Source organism: Camelus bactrianus, chromosome 13 (genome assembly GCF_048773025.1).
Source record: "Camelus bactrianus isolate YW-2024 breed Bactrian camel chromosome 13, ASM4877302v1, whole genome shotgun sequence".
Taxonomy (NCBI): Eukaryota; Metazoa; Chordata; class Mammalia; order Artiodactyla; family Camelidae; genus Camelus; species Camelus bactrianus.
The window spans coordinates 76,222,287-76,241,141 of NC_133551.1; the positions used below are offsets into that span (position 1 = coordinate 76,222,287).

At 57.8% G+C, this 18,855-nt stretch overlaps 1 long non-coding RNA gene across 1 annotated transcript; it reads right to left on the reverse strand.

Moving 5' to 3' along the window:
* Nucleotides 1–941: 941 nt before the first annotated feature.
* Nucleotides 942–7,429, reverse strand: LOC141579716 (uncharacterized). Its single transcript, XR_012511569.1, has 3 exons — nucleotides 7,050–7,429; nucleotides 6,528–6,699; nucleotides 942–6,052 (listed from the first exon to the last, which is right to left on the reverse strand). It is a non-coding gene; the product is annotated as an uncharacterized LOC141579716 (long non-coding RNA).
* Between the last annotated feature and the right edge of the window lie 11,426 nt (nucleotides 7,430–18,855).

Sequence of the window (18,855 nt, forward strand, 5' to 3'; positions counted from 1 at the left end):
GAATAAACATCTATCTATCCAGCTACTCATCATCTGTCTATCTATCCATCCATCCATCTATCCATCTATCCACACACCCATCTATGTATCCATATCTATCTATGCATCTGCCCATCTATCTACACCCCCACCCATCTGTGCATCTATCTATCTAACCATCCATCCATCCATCCATCCATTCATCCATCCATCCATCTACCCATTTATGTATCTCTCTCTCTATCTATGCATCTGTCCATCCATCTGTTCATCCATCCATCCAACTACCCACCCATCCACCCGTCTGTGCATCTATCTACCCAACCATCCATCCATCCACCCACTCACCCATCCATCTACTCATCTATGCATATATCTATACATCATCCATCCATCATCCATCCAGCCAGCCACTCATCCTTTATCCCATAGCTGCTAGAAGTCAAAGCATGTGACTTCTTAGGCTAATGAAATATGAGCAGAAGTGATGTGTGTCCCCACTGGGCAGAAGTTTAGAGGTAGTCCTTCCTTTGCCACATTCCTTTTTCCTCTGCACAGAGGTTGGCAACATTCTAGGTGTTTCCTGCTTCATCAACATGGGTCCTGGAGTGAGGAACCCTACAACTTACAGTCCACTCTCTCCCCCAGCTCCTCCACAACCACACTCCTCCAGAATTGTGGTATCAGAGAGGATCAAAATTTTGTTACAAGCCTTGCAGTTTTTGGTTGCTTTTTTCTGTAGCATAGCCCAGACTCGCCTGGCTGATAGATACAAAGTGACAGATTGTTTTCCAGATGGTTATGCCAATTTACATCCCCGTCCTCAGTGTTTCTGAGTGTCTGTTTCACTCTACCCTTACTGCTTGGAGTAGCATCTTTCTAATTTATTAAAAAAAATTGATCAATTTGAAAGGTGAAAAGGAATCATGTTTTAATTTCCATTTCTTTGATGAGTAGGGAGGTGGCACATACATGGAATGGCCAGTTGCTTTTCTTTTTTTCAGGAACCATTTTTCTGTGTGCCTACTATGTGCTGCAAACAACACTGAATAAGACAGTTTCAGGGAAGTTCTGTTTGGTCCTACCCGGAAGACACTGGGGGCAAGCTTGAGTTACAGGCATGCAAAGTACAGGGAAGGAAATTCCCCTGTAAGATAAAAACGTCCTGCAGGGCATTCCTTGTGGAGAAGCGGGCGTGCAGATAGCGGAGGGGTGGGACCTGAGGGCAGGTGGGCGCCAACAGCAGAGAAGTTTGGTCCTTAAGACCCGAGGCCACCACAGAGGTTCCTCTTCTGGCCACTCCCTGCCAGCAGGGGCTAAGTCTGGTTTATAAAGTCCCCTGAGCTGCCTCTGTTTCTGTCTCCTACATCTGCAGGGTCTACAGGTGTGTGGTGGGAGCCAGTGGGAGCCCCCGTGGCCCCAGTCCGACTTGCCCTGTGCTGAGTGCTCCGCTCTGCCTTCTGACAGCTGCACCCGAGGCTTGGAGCAGCCACAGGGACACTCGTTACAGCAGCTCCTCATCTCTGAGCTTATGTACGCGCCTCCCGGGGTCCCCTCTGGTCCAGGTCTTTAAAAGTAAGCTGCTTACACAACTGCTTCGACGGCACATTGGAATTAATTTCCAACATTAAATTCGCTTTAGGATGAAGTCTATTGGAGACCAGTGGGGAGTGGGGGCGGCCTCCGGGGAGAAGACCCCCCACCCCCACAGCTCAGAGCCGGGGTCCCCGGGATGCTGCTAGGTGGCCGTAGTTCGGAGAGGCCACTCAGGATGCAGGTTTCCCCCACCTTCATGCTGTGATAAATTATTCAGGTCACCTGCTCTGGCCAGTGGAAAACCCAGATCACACAGAGGCCTTCAGCTACGGGGCTGGTGGAATGGAGGCGACTGGGCGGGCCGTGAAGGAGAGGGAGGCTGGAGACCCTCTTGCTCCTGAGGAAGACAGGTGGTGTGAGGGTGGGGCAGGGCGGGCGGGGCTGTGGCTGTGCTGCCGGGGGTCAGCAGCTGGGTGTCAGAGAGGGTCTCCCTCTGTGAGGGTCTCTCCCAAAGCAGGACGCCCAGTGAGACGAAGGGAGAACGTGAATGACCATGTGGTGGTCCTCGTTGCTTCCGAAGCCACTACTCTGCCTGCTCAGTACCAGGTACACCTGCCCACCACCTCCCTCAAGCCCACGCACTTCTTGTCTGAGCTGACCTGGTCGGGGTCTTTCCTGGGGGGGGGGTCCCCACTGGGCCCAGGGCATTTGGGCCCCGGTGTCTTAGTCCCTGCGATCTGCCTGGAGGGCTCCATCCTGCCGGGAGCTGACCGCGGGGCGGTGCGTGTCCAAGGAAATTGCCATCCCTGGGTCCTCCGTGGTCAGAGCCGGCCCAGGGCCTCACCCAGCTCATTAAAGGGCTTGATGACGAAAGACCATGCCGGCGTTTTCCGCACATGGAGATGTAGGTTCAGGAGCTGGGATGAACTTCCTTCCCCAGTCCTTGCTACCGGGGCCTCCAAAGCTAAACCGCTGAGTCATACTTTGTTCTGGAAATCATCCTGATCCACTTTGACTGACTGGTGGATGCTTTTCATGGCTTCATGGCCCAGGAGAATCTTCCAGAGAGCCCAGCCTTTGAGCAGTGGCTGGATGGCCACGGGATGTCTGCTCTCCACTCCAGGTGCCCTACTCGAACCCGAACCCTCGGAGCTGTGAGAGCCCTGAAGAAAGGACTCGGGGAGGGTACAGCTCAGCGGGAAGGCGCATGCTTACTGCGAGCCAGGGCCCGGGGCCAATCCCCAGCATCTCCATTAAAAAGATTAAAAAAAAAAAGCCCCAACAAATACAGGGTTTATACTTCAATTAAAAAAACCTCACAAGCCTTTATCGACCTTTTAAAGAAAAAAAAAAAAGGAAGACACCGCTGGGGTGCTGAGGCGCCTGGTGCTTGGAGGCACCGGCTGGGGGGCGAGGGGCCACGGAGGCGCGTCCCAGAGACAGCAGAGCGCAGTGGCAGGAGAGGCAGCACGCTGCGAGCTGGGGGTGGGGGGGCCGGAACCTGGGGCGGACGGGGAGCGGAGGTGGAACCTCGGGGACTTCTGAGATCTTAGGACCAGATGCCCCACAGGCACGAGAGGGTACTGATGTGCATTTTTACCCAAACCCAGCGGACAAGGCTCCTGGCCCACCCCTGGGCGGCCTGAGAATCCAGGGCTGCTGGGCTCCCAAGGCCTCACCGGCTTCCCTGTGGACCCCAGAGGCTGCAGAGCACAGGTGGGTTTTTATCCTCAGGGAGGGGAGTCCACCACCTGCCCCCCGCTCGGGTTTGGGTCCCAGACAGCGGGCCGCCTGCTGTGCAGACAAAAGCCAAGGAAACGCCCTCCCCTGACTGGAGGGCAGGCCAGGAGACAGAGAGCCGGCCAGGGGCCCCCACCGCCCTGCAAGGACAGAGGCAGGAAGGAGGCCTGACAGTTTGCTTAAAAAAAGTCTGTATCTTTTTAAAATCACAAAGCAAACCCATCAGGAAGCATTCCAAAGAGAGCACAGCACCCAGACACACCGTGTTTTCAGCAAACCAAGCCCCATCTGGGAGGCACGGAGCCGGGCACCTTCTGTGTCCTCTGTGGGCCGCCCGAGGCTGCTCTGAAATGGGGGCTGGGCAAGGAGGGGCGGCCTGGCGGTCTGGGCGTTGAGACCCTCCGTCAGGAGCTCGTGGCAGCGGAGGCGGGCAGTGTCTTCCTGGAGAAGGTCGCACGGCTCTGCGAGGGGCTTGCTCTCCCTCGAATTTTCAGCACATGCGTCATGTTGGGTGGGGGCCACCGCAAGTGGAGACTGGATGCAAATAACCTTTTGTGCCAGCAAAAAACTTCATAAGGTGACACTAAGGCCCAAGATGCCTCGGCAGGATGCAGCCTCTGCGGCTTAATGGCCCATCTGGAGAGGGCGGCTGGAGGACATGTTTATCCTGCCGCTCGCAGGCTGACAGCCCAGAGCCCACCCTGGTCGGGGTGGGAGGGGGCATCAGGGGCAGAGCTCCCTGGCCCGGGGGTGTCCTGGGACCCTCAGCCTTTCGAGGAGCTGGAGGGCTGGCGGCTGCATCCTGCCTTCCCCACCTTTTAGAAGTTGGCATTGGGCGAAGCGCCTCAGTTCTCTGAGCCCAATTCCTCACTCGTCAGGTGGTCATGGAAAGCTGGACACTCTTTATACATGTGTCTTCTCTGTGCAGCGACACGGACAGTCCTGGGGCCGGTGGTTGCCTCTGGCCCACGGCGTGTCATCTCAGTTGGGGCTCACTTCGTGCCGCAGGGCTGGGCAGGACCCCCTCGAGCCCAGACGTCCACGGCTTGTGCGCACGATTGCCCAAGGGGCAGTGTCGGGGAGGGTGAGGCTTTCAGACTGGGGGCCTCTTCCCAGCGGAGGCGGAGTCCTAGCCTGCTGCTTGCTTCCTGACTGTGTGGCCTCGGCCGAGTGTGCACACTGTAAGATTCTTCCCCACTTGTGAGCTGACGAGTCAGCCCACCAGCCTTCCGTGGATGCTGGCAGAAGACACGAGACCCCCGGCACAGAGACAGAGGCTGTTGTCGCTCAGTGCACAGAAGGCAGCTCCGCGTCACGGTCTCCTTGGCCCCTGTTTGTCCCCCAACCCCCATGTGTGACTTGGAGTGGCCTCAGCGCTGTGTGTGCAGGGGGTTTGCCTCACAGCTGATGATCCCGACTTAGGGAAACCTGATCTTTCTGCAGGGGCTACAAGCAAACCTGTCTGTCCTTTGCCCTGGAGGGAGATGTTATCTTTATGATGCTGACTACAAGCAAGCCTGCCTCGGCCTAGGGGGAGACGGCCTCTCTGTCTCTTGAGGCCATTTGTTATTTTAACCCCCTTGCAAAAATAAGTCTGGAACAAAATCTGTAGGTGCTTCTTGGGGATGTGCAGAAAGACAGGACCCTGGAGAAGTGTGTCCCAGGAGTGAGGAACTCAGCCTTGCTGAGGCCATTGCCCCATCCGGAGAAGGGGATGGTAGTGGCGCCCCCCAGAGTCAAGGGTCACCCCAAGCCAAGTATTGATACAGGCTGCCCCTCTCTGCCCCCCCGGCCCGTGGGGAGGGTGGGGGCAGCTGGAGGAAGAGCTTGATAGACTTGGCTGGTCCCAGCGGTTTCTGATCATTTTGTCAGCCCTGCAGCTGGAGTCGGCGTCCTTGTCCAGCCTCAGCCTGGGGGACCCCTGCTCACGCGCTGCGTCCACGGGCACCCAAGACGCCCCGGCTTGCACGCCTGTCCCCAGTGTGCTGGGGTGGCCGTCTCGGGAGGCTGGCTCTCAGGAATGAGAAGCGTCCTTCCTGCTTTTTTGTTCATCACTTAGGTGATGCAATCTCCATTTCTAGCTGCTAATGAAGAAGTCTGGATGTGTTAGAAAAAAACCCCCTCAAAACCTCCGTTCTTTGCACTTGGATTGTTAATTAAATTCCAAAGCTCCATTTTCAGGTTTTAATTAATAGCACAGAGCACGTTGCTTGGTGTGTTGGTCTCACATGCGGTCCCTCCCTTTGCCCCTCTCGAAGGAAATTCTGGGAACACGTCTGTGTGTGGTGGGTCCCAGGGCCCCCACAGGACAGGGCTCGGGGGTTCCGCCAGCCTCCTTTGGGGGGTGACGGGGCTGCGCTGCTGCTGCTGCTGCTGCCAAGAGAGACGAGGGAGGCGCTTGTCCCCCCGTCAGTCTGTGGATTGTCGCAGGGTCGCCCGAGTCCTGGTGCCCGGGGACGGTTTGCAGGTGACGCGCGGGGCATGTCTGTCGGCCCTCGGAGGCTCCCCCGCGTTTCAGGGGCTGCTGCCACCTGAGCGGAGCTTCCCGGCCGAGGCCATGGCGCAGACCACAGCCTCCTTAGGCAAAGAACTGCTTAATGTAGATTGGAGCTTGAGAGCTTTCTTGATGAAATTAGAAAGCTTCGCAGGAATGACAAAGCGAGAGCGTTAGCTTTGGCTCCTTTCAGCTCTGCGGGTCGCTGCTGGGCACTCACGGGCGCTGCGCTCTGTGCCTGGGGCCTCGGGACAGACTCGGGGGAGCCTCACGGCAAGAAGGGGTGGGCGTGGGTTCCGAGGTCTACGTAGGTAAAAAAGGCATTGACAGAAAAATCACTCCTGTGGCCCAGTCCCTGGACCCGGACCCCTGAGGAGCAGACCCAAGGACCTGCTGTCTGGCTTCTCTGTTCCAGCTCGGCCCTCCCTGGACGCGTCCACGGACGTCAAGGTCCGGTGTGAACAGAGGCGGGGCTTTGGGGTGAGCTCATCAAGGATGGTGTTTTCTTCTCCTCCCCGCACCCCCAAGATGTCTAGTTGAGTTCTTACAAGTTAAAGTTCCACTGAATGCCAACAGCTTATATAAAACAGCAAAGAGGAAAAGAGGTCAGGGGAGGCTTGTTTAGCCTTGAAAGAGGACACAGACTGGGGGCACGTGTGGAAGACTCAGCATCCCGCAAAGCAGGCGCAGGACGACACAGCTGCTGGGGGCACACAGAAGAGGGGCGCTGGGCCCCCCACCTGGGGCTTGGGGAAGATTTCAAAAGGAGATGGCTTACCGGTTCCTGAAGACGGCATTTCATATTTAAGAGGAAAATAGATTTGGAGCGAGATTTAAAGGAGCAAACATCGAGGCACTTCTGAGTGCCTCCTCCACTGAGATGACTGTCGTCGGACTGTGAACGTGACTTGTCACCGGCGCCCAGCACCACATAACTGCCCAATAACTATCTGTGGAAGGAACGCGAGAGCATTCATTATTTTTCTCTCTCTCTTTCAGAAAGAAGCCTTTCACTGCCCCTCTCGCTCACCCGGGGGGCTGTTTTGCCACCGAGGGGACATTTTGGTTGTTGCGAAGGAGAGGCCGTGTGTGTGTGTGTGGGGGGGGTAGTAGGGAGGGGCGCTGCTAAACACCCCGCCATGCACAGGACAGCCCCACAATAAAGGCTTACCCCCCCGAACCTCAGCAGTGCAGAGGGGAGATTCTCTGCACCAGTAGCTCTTGGGCGCGAAAGGCTTTGGGCTGGACCCCGGCAGTGGAGGGGGCGGGCCCTGCAGCCAGCCCTCACATCTCTGCTCACCAGAATGGGGCCTTGTCTCTGGCAGGGAGGTTGGTGTTTGCTGATGGTGGGGCTCCAACTCAGAGGAGAGGAGGAGAGGAGAACAGCTCTGCGTCTTACGTCCTTGTGGCTCCCGCAGCTGCTCCTTCTCCCAGCAGCCCTGTGTCCACTGTGATAGACCGCCCGCCCTCCTGGACTCCCGGACTCTCAGCGAGGGCCTGGCTCCTCCCCGCTCTGGGATCCTGTGAGCTTTTAGGGCAGGAACGAGGGGCCAGAACGTCCCCTGTCTTTCCTCTGGCTGCTCTGGCCACTGGCCCTGCGTGTACCATCGCTGCACATCTCTGCTGCCCTGGGCAGTGCCAGCCCAGATCCTGCCTGTGCTTTGAGCCCTCCCCGTGGCGCCTGCCCGCAGCCCACGCTCGGCTTCCCCCGTCCCGCTCCACGGCACAGCGCAGAGCTCAGCCTTTGGATGGGCCCCCCTGGAAGTGCCGCCTCCTACCCCCAGCCCCGCGAGCTGCGTGAGGGCGAAGTCCGTGACCGCTCCCAGAGACCCCAACACATGGCTGCTCAAGTCTGCGGACGGCTCGCTCGGGGCCAGGCTCCCCGCTAAGTGCTGTGCGTGTGTGGTCACAAGTCTAGCGAGCTGATGGTCCTATTGTCCTCGCCACCTTCCATAGGAGGGGCAGAGGCTGGGAGAGGATGCTGGGCTGTGGAGCGGGGCACTGACCCGGACTGGCCCCTGTGCTCCCCAGGACAGCCGTGGGCACGTGGCAGGCACTCGGTGAGGGCCTCCCAGGGATGGGGGCGACGCTGATGAGGACAAATCTAGGCAGGTGCCCACCGATGACCCTGACCGGTGGCAGCAAAGAGAGACACCCAGGAAAACTGGGGTTTCTTGACCTGAGCCTCCTGTTCTTCCTCCGTCCACATCGGGACTGCTCCGGGCTGCAGGGCTGGGCAGCAGGAAGGCGGCGCCCTGGCGCATGGGTCCCTCCATCCGGGGCCGAGCTGCCCCCCGAGCTGTGCTGCCCCGCATCCTGCCCACTGACCAGGGATCACGCCCTGGGTTTCAAGTTGTGTCTCTGTTTCCCCAGGGATTGTAGAGTGTCTGACACCTTGTGGGGATTAATTAGCTGCTGCTCAGAGAACACGTAGGGTGTGAGATGGGCTCTGTGCGGTGCCAAGTGTGGCACTCAGCCCCCAGGGCAGAGGAGAACAGCTCTGTGACCCGGAGCTCAGGTGGGAGGCCACGACCCCGTCTCTCCAGCTGAGACAAACCTCGGGGTGGCCCTGTCCCTGGGAGCCTCAGCAGGAGATGTTCGTTTTGCTCAGTGCAGGAATGACTTCCCCTCTGGGCGAAGGGCTCCTCACAGCACCCCAACGAGCCGCAGAGGGAAAGGCACGTGGGTCTCGCCGGGGTCACTGGCGCGCAAACAGAGGCAGCTTCTGGCTCAGAGCAGCATCACTTGCGGGGAGGCAGGTTCAGGCTGGAGGGTCGCCGATCCGATGCCAGCGTGTGGGGAGTTCAGGAACGGGCTTGCCGCCAGATGCCCCCAGAAGAATTGTGCAAGGAGGTCCCCTGTCCCCTCTGTCACTGTCTTTATGAGAAAAGTGAAGCTTCAAGATGCTGGCCGGGGCCAGCAGAGGGTTGGCAACTTGGGACTGGAACTTGAGACAAGCAGTTTCCAGCGCCCGAGAGTGGCCTGGGGCCTGGCGCGGCTCTGGTGCGGCAGCGTCCACACTAGACTGGGATTCGGAAGGTAAATGAGGCTCCTGGGGTGTGAAATTTCAGGATAGGCTCCCTTGCAGGGCCGTGCCAGCGCCTCACTGGCCTCGCCCTAGTCCCAGCCCTGGTCCACATGTGTGGAGGGAAGAAGCAGGCTGGGGACACGGGCGGCCCCTGTGCCCTTTGAATTCCCTCCTGCAAAGCACCTCTCGGGCTGGAGCTCCAGTGTTGGGTCTGTTTGCATCTCAAGAAGGGCTGTGAATGCATCAAAAATAAATCTGAGAACAAATTGTTGTAAAGCTCCTTTAAAAGTCTGAGAGACGCATCTGTTCTTTCCCGCTGGGGGCGGGGGATGGCTGACATCGCGGAGTCCTGGTTGGGACATCTTTGTCTGTTGCTAGTGACAGAAAACCCGACCACCAGCTGGAAAGGAGGCCTTCATCCCACTCCCTCTCTTTCCTGCTCTGGTCCTGCTCCTTCTCTGTTTTCTTGTCGGCTGCATCCTCGTGGTGGCAAGATGGCTGCTGCTGCTCCGATCTCACCTTCCTCTAGGCCTTTCTCCTAGCAGGTACTGCAAAAATTCCATGGCATCTATTGGCTCAGCTGGGATCATATGCCCACCTTAGAACCAGTCTCCTGGCCAGAGAAATGCAGTTCATTTCTGCACGAGTCACATGTCCACTTCTGCAACCCTGGCTGGAATGGACAGCAACCCAGACTCAGGGTGTGGGAATGGATGGGTGGGTGGGTGGGAGGGGGAGGGATCTGGGCAGGCAGAGCATGCCAGCAAACACACAGCCCAGCAGAAACCAAGAAAGACTGAAACCCACTGGACACACCCCCCCCCTGCTTCTGACCTGAGTCGGTCATTGTCCACGCCGCTGATGTCCTGGTCCCTGCTTACTGTTTACATGCAAACGCCAGCTCAGGCCAGACAAACAGACCTGATGGTAGCGCATCTAGACCCGAAAGTGAAATTTCAAAGTGGCATTTAATTTAGACTTAATCATGATTTCCAGTGTCTTGCAGGCATTAATTGTTTAAAGACACTTAATGAAACTTAATCAGTTCATCCAGACACACCACAGGCCCCGAACAATTTGTCCACACCATGGCCCGCCGATGCTTCCAGACGCCTCCCAGTGCAGGGCAGGGACACAGGCAGGGCAGCTGGCCCAGTCTTCCTTCCAGGGACCCCGCTGGGGACTGTCTCAGGAGCCCACCTCCACCCCTCTCTGGGTTCCTGGCTTCACTGTGTCCTCTGGCCGGGGTTTCCCAGGGCGCCTCAGGAGACCACTAGGACTCTTGTCAGGTCCCCTCAGTATTGTCCCTTTTAAAGGACAGTGGGGTGGGGTGGGGCTGTAACCTCTGCAGGCCACGCGGGGCCGGTCGTGCTGGGCTAGTTCGCAACCACTGATGCACGGAGAAGCTCCCCCTTCTGCCTCCTCTCCGACTCCGGGCTGAGCGCACCGCAGTGTTGGGAGGAGGGTGTGGGGACCCACAGCTTCTGTCCCTGAGCAGTGAGCTGACCTTGGACAAGGGATTTAACCTGAATAGATGGTGTATCACACGTGACCCAGGATAGAGTGGCAGCATCTTTGGACTTGGGCAGGTAAAGTGTCCACATGCGCTGGCCCAGAGTCTGCAGTCCGTATCAGCCATTTATTATTGCTATTATTAGATCTCGGCATTCATTATTTCAGCCCTAAGGATGGACAGGCACCTTGCCAAGTTCTGTGCATGCGACGGCAAACGCAGTCTTTGCCTCTAGGGGAGACAAGCGAACAGACAATTACAATTCAGTGGGACGTGAGCTTTTGTGCCCATCTTGCTCCAAACGGGATTAAGGTTCCCACAGGGTGTGTCAAGAGTGTGGATGGTGGGCGATGTGCCCAGGTGTTCCAAGAGCCTCGGGAGGCCCCCTGTCTTGTGGCAGAGGGAAGCCCAGGTAGGCTTCCTGGTGGAGATGCCCTGCATGTGAGTCCTGCCATGAGAAGCCGCAACTCCCTTGTCACCTTGGGGAGGGGGGCTGTAGCTCTTCAGGCTGCCGTCTGAATCTGCTTGAGCTCAGGACTGCATGAAAGTATCACGCGCTCAGCCCTTAAGCTGTGACCCCATCTCCAGAGGGATGAGGAGGCTGGCCTCCTGTTCCAGCAACCAAAGGTTTTTTTTAATTTTATTTTTTATGTAGTTGATTTACGATGTTACTTTCAGATGTAAAGCAAAGCAATTCAGATACATATATACGTACATATATATATACACACACACACGTGTTTTCTTTTCAGGTTCTTTTCCACTTTACATTATTATAAGAAATTGAGTATGGCTCCCTGTGCTCCAGCTTAGGTCCTTGTTGTTTATTTTATACATAGTAATATGTATGTGTTAATTCCAAACTCCTGATTTATCCCTCCCCTGTACCAAAGAGGTTTTTAATGCCCCCAGATGGAAGAGCTGGGTTTCCAGGCACACGTCCGTGGAGCCCCCCAGCTGCCCGTGGGGCCCTGGCCACGTCCTCTGCCCAGGATGGTCTGTGCTTCAGCACCGGGGCTGGTGCGGCTGGGCTCGAGGCCGGGCAGCAGCACCCTTCTGCTCTGTCACAGAAGAGGGCCACGGAGCCCACGGGGGGCGGCCAGTGGTGCCAGGCCCTTTCAGAGCTGGGGCTTCTAGGCCCACGTGCTGTGTGTTGTTGTTTTTGAGCCCTTGTTGGTTTGGTTTTGTTTCCTAGTGGCAGGACCACTGTCACAGGAGCCACTGTGGTGCCCGGGGAAGGCTCCGGAGACGAGGAAGCAGCGACCGGGGGTGGCAGTTGTGATGGCATCAGCAGGGGCCCCGGAGGTGCCTTTGTCCTCCTGGTGTCCCGACTGCTCCGCACATCCATTTCCAACAACACGCGGAGTTTCTGGATGCTCCCTGCTGCCTCCAAATCGCCGTGCACAAAGGCAGACCCTTGACTCTAATTTTCCTTCCACTCGAGCAGCTGGTCAGATGTGCAGAGCTGACACGACCCATCGCAGAACGGATGGCTCTCAGCCAGGGAGGCGGGGGGCGGCGTGCGCCACTAAGGCAATTCCGGGGAGTTCAACTGGCAATATAAAACACAGAGCATCGGAGGCTGGATCAGGTGGTTGAGGAGAAGGACGTGAATTCCTACGGAGATGGCGGTTGCCTCTCGGAGTCTCATGAGGTCCCAGCCCTGCATCTCTGTTGCTGTGGTGTCTGAGGAAGGAACGTTCTCCTGTCTGGTCCTGTCCCCACTGCCCTCCCCACCGAGGCAGGCTGTGGGACTAGGTGATGTCAGTGGTCCCTGTTCAGCTCAAGTTTCTCCATCAACCTCTCCCCACTTCCCGCTTATGCTTTAAAAAATTGTGTTTGGAGCCATAGTTTATTACAGAGACTGCCTGGCTTTGGTTTGGGGATAGTTTGCTTGTGAAATCTTGCAGCACAGCTTTGGCCCAGGCCGTCCCAGCCCGGGGGCCCCTTGGCTCTTCTGAAGGGAGAACTGCCTGCAGTCTCCTCTCCGGGGAGGCCAGGGGCTGGGTCCTTGTGGGGCCAGGCTTGTTGTGTTTGCGGCTGTGACTGTTTCGGGATGTGGGCTCTGACCGTGGCCTCTGCGGCCGGCATCAGGGAGCATCGTGGCTGCGGGAGGTGTGAGGTTTTGGAGAGCGGGCCATCGGGACCTGGGTCTTCCCCGAGTCTGGGCTTGGCAGGTAGACAGGACCTGGGCTGGCCTGCATGGGGCGGCCACAGCTGAATGTGACTTTCAGCAGCATCTGTTGGAAAAAGAGCAGAACTATGCGGATCCGGAGGCTCCAGGTCCCACCCCGGCTGAGCCCCACCTGCTCCGGCCTCCTTGGCGTCCAGGGAGTGGTGCCCGTGCCTCCTCCTGGCGACGGCCTTCCTGCAGGATCCGGTTTTAGAAACAGTGTTCTCCTTTTGGCTGACCTTTCTTTCTGCTTTGAAATTGCCTCTCACAGAACATGCTACTGCCCCAGGTTAGGACATCCCAGCATTTCATTCTTTCGCTGGAAAAAAAAATCTCCACAGAAGCAGAATGCACACCCCTGGCGACTCAGCCGCCTTCCAGGCTGCTGGGCCCAGGCGGTCCCTCCAGTCTCCACAGGGGAGCACGAAGGGAGGCGCTCTACCCTGCAGTTTCTAACGGGGGCCACTGCCTTCTCCAAGGAGCTCTATTCCTTGTTTGGGGAAAGCAGGCTCAGAGATGGGGGGTCGCCCCTGGGCGCCCCAGGAAGGGCCCAGGTCTGGTCCGGCAGTGTCGGGGAGGCGGCAGACCCGGCAGCACAGCACCCGTCTGCTCCTCTCTGACGGTGCCCATCCCCCGCTGATATTTTAGCAGCAGGATGCTTACCTGCTGAGGGTTTTGAAGCCTCACTAGGAGTTCTAATCTTGTGTGCAGAGCGCACGTCAGTGGGACTCAGACCAGTCGGGGTGCTCTGTCCCTGGGGGTTTCTTCAGAGCTCTGAGCCATTTGTCCCCAAGGGATATGGTCGGGCCCACCCTGGCTTGGTCGAATCAGGCCCCAGACTGGGAGGGCAGGGCCTCCCAGGGCCTCTGCACTGTTGTGCTGGTTGTGCACCGCTCAAGGGCGCCTGACCTGGCCGGTGAGCAGGTGCCAAAACCCAGCCTGCGCTGGCTGGCTGGGACTTACACCTGGCTCAGGGCTGTGTCTGCCTGGATGATGGGAGAGCCTTCTTCTTTGTGCAAAAGCCTCTGTGTAGGTGGCCCTGGGACCTCCTTGGGCTGCTTTCAGAGGTAATGTGGATTGACCACACCTTTTAGCTTCTGTATCTCATGCTTTGACGTGTGGGGCCTTGCCAAGCCTGAGGCCACCCCTCCTGAGACCTGCCGGTTCCCAAAGCTGGAGGACAACTCGCCAGCTGATGCTTTTCAAACACAGACCAGCCAATTCAGATCGCCTGTCCTCACCCAAGAACCTTCCTTATTAGCCTCTGATACTCCGGGCCACTATCCACCTGCCCCAGTCACCCCAGGGCAGGTACCAGACAGCTAAGGACAGCTGTTGCCCCAGAATCCACCGACGTTACTCAGACCAGCCAGCGCTAAGCCATGTCACCCGCCTCCCTTGTTCCTTCCCATGGAAAGCACAGTGAGTGCTCTGGCCCACGTCCCCCCGCCCCGACCCCTGACGGCCCGGGTGCTTCCTCGCATAGCCCTGTGTGGTCAGCCTGTCCTCTGGGATCTGTGAACCTAACAAACCTCTCCCTTTGTGGTAGTCGTGTTCACGTCTGTGTGTCTTATGTACCTGTTTAAACAAATCCTGGGTACCCTTAAGACACACTGTCAGAGAGGCTGCCTGGGGAAGGGCCCCCCAGAGGCCACCCTCTGTGCACCTGCTGCCTGCCAGGCCCCGCCTGTCCGGGGAGGCCAGGCCCTGCTATGGACCCCTGGGGGTGAGAGTCGGTCTGGGCAGGTGCAATTCCTGCAGGGCTGGGGGCCGCGTGCTTCTCGAGAAGATGGGATGGGGGGTAAGTGGGAGGCGGGAGAACTCCGGGGGCTTCCCAGGGTTCAGACAGATCTGGACTTTGACCCTGGCTCGGCCACGCAGCAGGTGGGTGACCTTGGGCCAGCTGAGTAATCTCACTGACCCTTGGTTTTCTTGTTGTAAAACTGGGGATGAAAACATCCCCACTGAGTCATGGGGAGTAATCTATGGACCCCCAGGACACGGTGCTGGTCCTGCTGTCTGCTGAGACGACACAGACCACGAACCCCGCCCCCTCTAAAAACCGGCGTCCACACGCAAATCCCTGGAGTTCTAGTATATGGCAAGTGGGAGTCTGCAGATGTGATCTTGTGACGGGGGTCATCCTGGGTTGTCCAGGGAGGCCCAGGGTCATCACAAGGATGCTAACAAGAGGGATACAGGAAGGTCAGGGAGGAGAAGGCAGTGTGAGCGTAGGGGCACAGATTGAAACGATGCAGCCACCAGCCCAGGAATGCCAGGAGCCTCTAGAAGCTGGAAGAGGCCAGGAAGGGATTCCCCGGCTCTGGAATGAACCAGCCCCGCCACCACCTTGATTTCCACCCTGTAAAGCTCACTTCTGACTTCTGATTCCTAGAACTGTAACAGAATAGCTGTGTGCTGCTTTAAGCCGCTCAGTTTGTGGTCACTTGTTACAGTGGCAGCGAGGAGCTGACCCAGGCGGTTGGAGTGACCCTGAGAGCAGGGTGGTGCACGCGAGCTCGAGCTCCGGGGACCGGCCACGCTGGATGAGGGCCGTGGTCTGTGTGGCCTTGAGGGTACCACTGAACCTCTGTGCCTTGGTTCCCCCGTCTGCAAGGTGAGGATGGACTCCTGCTCACCTCCTACCACAGTGAGAATTCTTCCTGACACTCAGTGAGCGCCTCTGGGATGCCCTAGTCCAGAATGCTTTAAAACAGACAGTGTTGTTATTCACCTTGAGAGACCCAGAGCCCAGGACTTGGTCTCTTCCCTGCTCAGGATACAGGGTCTCTGTGTACCAGGTGTTTCACAAACACTTGTTGGAGGAAGGAATGAGGCCTCAGATCTGGTTCCTTCTCCTTAAGCAGCAAACAAGGCGTCTGAGGTCAGAGCTGGAGCTCCCAGCGCGGCCCAGCAGATCAGGCCAGGCTGGCCGTTGGCGCTGCGAGTCCCGGCGCGGTGGTCTCCAGATGCACTCAGCCAGCCCGGGCGCTCACGTGCCTGTGACTGCAGGGACGAGGGCCACGGGGGGAATAGGGTGCCTTGGGCAGCCGTGACGTCGACGATGGCCATCAGAGCGCAGTGCCCACGCCTCACCTGTCTGGTGCTCCTGTCTTGTCTGCAGCTCAGCCACCCTCCCATCTGAGACAGATCAACAAACCCTCCCTCACCTGAATGTGCTCTTTCCGCGACACTGAGCTCTGATTTCGCTGCCAGGGCTGGGTGCGTGTGAAGGGTAGGCTAGCTAGAGTCAGAGAAATGAGGTGAAAACACTTTCAGAGGCTTTCCCAACCCAGGAAGCGTACGATTCATCTTAGAAATTCTCTGTCGCGCTGGTGTGGGGACACGCTCCCGAGGCCGCGATTCCATTTCCAGTTGTTTAACTCTAAGAGGCGGCTGTAAAGCATCGCTGGGAACAGCAGGGCGTGATAAGGGCAAGGAGATAAATCCACGGAGGGAACAGAACAAAAGGTCAGGCGTAAGGAGTCCATTTTCAGAACTGAAACTCTGCACAGATGCTCAGGGGCCGGATGGGGTGTCTGAGCCCCAGGGATTAACTCCAGGCCTCAATAACGACAGAGTGAGGGGCCCACGTTCCCGTGGGTGCGCATCGCCTTCTTTCTCCCTGACTCGACTCCCTTCCGTTTGGACCATCACTTCTGCTGTGCAGTTGAAGAAAGGCACCACCCAGAGTGACATGGGGTGTGACTTTAGGGACATACTTGGGTCCAGCTCAGACTTCCTGCATCTTAGGCCTTCTTTGGTCCCATTTTGATTTTCAAAGCATGAGAGGTACAAACCTGGGGGGACCCAGACAGCCACGCCTCCTCTGGGAGTGGGGCAGGAGAAGTCAATGTGGCGGTGGTTGAGTCTCAGGCCCCAGGTGCTGACCCGGGGGTCCCATGGAGGTCTGGTCACCTGACCATAAGGCTTCTTTGCAGAGGGGGCCAAGGGCGTTCCACCGAGGAGATAAGAGCCCCACAGAGAGAGATTTGGGAACTAGTCTCTTATGAATGTCAAAGTCTGTTGTGGGATCTCTGCTCCTGTCTGTTCACCCGACAAGTTTGCTGAGCACCTGCTGCTGGGTTTCAGGCACGGTCTTAGGGCTGGGGTGCCTCCAGTCAGAGCAAGCCTGCCCTGGCTGAGCTCGCCCTGGGGTCTTCCCAGGGCCCGGGCACACGGAGGAGGAGCAGGCTGAAGGCCTTGGATGGTTCTCATTTGCCAGCAAAGGAAGGGACACGGAGGCTGGGGGTAGGGGAGCAGAGGAGCAGGTAGACCAGAAGGACAGACCGCCGAACCTTGAGATCAGTGCTCAGCTCATCACTGGAGGCTTCCGAACACAGGGCAGGGACGTCTGGGGGCTGCTCTGGCTTTAACCTGCCCTTCCTCACTGCTCAAGGGCACGGACGACATCCTACGCGGGCTGAACAGCAGCCGTGCGGGTCCCTGGGCTGGGCTGGGGGCAGACCCTCCATCCCCCCAGTTCAGAGTGTAATGGGGAGCCTGCCTTGTGCTTTCCCGTTTGGACGCCTCCTGGTCCACTGACCTGACTGCTGCATGGCTTTGGCCTCGGTTTCCTCACCTACGACTGAGGAAGCTGCCCTGGATGACCCCCGGGGGCTTCCCTCTCCGAGCAAAGACTCCCCACGTGTGCCAGACGCCCGTGTTCTGACCGGCTGCTCAGAAGCTGTGACGTGGCACCTTTCAAGCCAAGGACAGTGAGATATTCATCTGGTGACAGCCTCCTTTCCTCTCCACTGCGCCTGGCAATAATGACAGGGCGCCCGGGAGTGCCTGAGCCATTTTATTTTTATTTTATTTCTTCCTGAAGTCCACTACTTTCCAAAGCACCTCCACGTGGGAACGCTATTTTCCTGGCAGGAGTGCGTTTATTGGAGCTGTCACTCACTGCCGAGCGCTCCATCTTGGCTCTGCGGCAGGCAGGCGGCGTGACACGGCCATCTATAATTTAAAGGCTGATGGACCCAGATTGCTGGCACAGACCTTGCTGGTGGCACAAATTAAGGACAGGCTCTCTGCAAATTGGTTACTAGGAAGTTCGTGGCCCTAAGTGACTGGGTTTCCTCCCCTGGCCAGTTTCCCTCCTGGGGCCGGCTGGGGGCCCTCTTCACCTCCTAAGACTGTCCTTGCCAGTCTGGCTCGCCCTGGCCAGTGGCCGGGGGTGCCCTCCTGCTGCCTGCAGTGTTTTGATCGACCATGAAGGGGTAGGACCCTGACGAGGATGCTTGATGCTGGGGGTCATGACCCAGCAATGACCCAGGGCAGGTGGCAGAAGGAACACCGGTTTGGGAGCCAGGTCTGGGGTTTGGACCCAAGTCTGGATCCTGCCCATGCCTTCCTGGCAGTGAGCTTCAGGTTTCCCACCTGTGATGGGGGCTAGTGGTACCCCAGCTTCCGGGGCATTTGTGTGAAAACTGCAAGGGGTCCTGTAAGGCTCGGGACACGGCCGGCTCTCCTGCCTAGATGGCTGTCTTGCCCAGGATGGGCTCAGCTCACTTGCCCACATCTCAGGGGTCTAGGTCTGGGGTGGGAGCAGTGTTGGCCCCCCAAAACAGAGATATTCTCCCTTGCTCCATGAGTCTCGGTGCTGGATCCACGGGCTGTCTACGTTCTGCACTGCGAACCTTCTCCTTCCTCCATGGGGTCTCCCTGTCCCCCACAGAGGTGCCCGTCTCCCCGCGGGGTCTCCCTGTCCTCCACGGGGTCTCCCTCCCCCCCACAGGATCTTCACATCCCTCACGGGGCCTCCATCTTCCCCAAAGAAGCACCTACTTCATCTGCCTTATCGGGAAGCCAGAAAGAAAATCCACTTGAAAAAAGAATCTGCTGAAAACTTAACGCCACAGAGGAGTCAGGTCAGGACAGGTTGCCCGCGAGTGACCAGGGAAGAGGTTTCTGCTTAAACGTTCATGAGCTGTGGGCAAGCGAGGGTAGCCGTGGTTTTAAAAATACTTAGAACGGTTTGTTTTTCCAAGTAGGTTGAACCTTTTCCCTTGTTGATGTGTCAGTCATAGAAACTTGCTAAATACCACTTTTTTGTATCTCCTTTCCGTAAATCACGTTTCCTTTTTCCGAGCCCATCCCTCCGGCTGAGCGACTGCACCTTTCCGAGGAATGACGGGACCCAGTAGGATCTTTGCATTTGTCAGTTGTAGTTGGAAGTAGCGCGAACGCCGCCCAGACTGCCTTCAGTGACAACAGGGGACCCGCCGGCTCACTACATCAGGCCGGGGGGCGGACGGAGCCGGTGCGAGGGAGCAAGGCCTGAGTGAGCGCTGTCCGCCGCCCCCAAGGCCCGCCTCTGCCTCCCTGCCTCCTTCAGACACACCGCCTCTATAAACGGGCCTGCTCTGCCATCTTCTAGCCGGGGA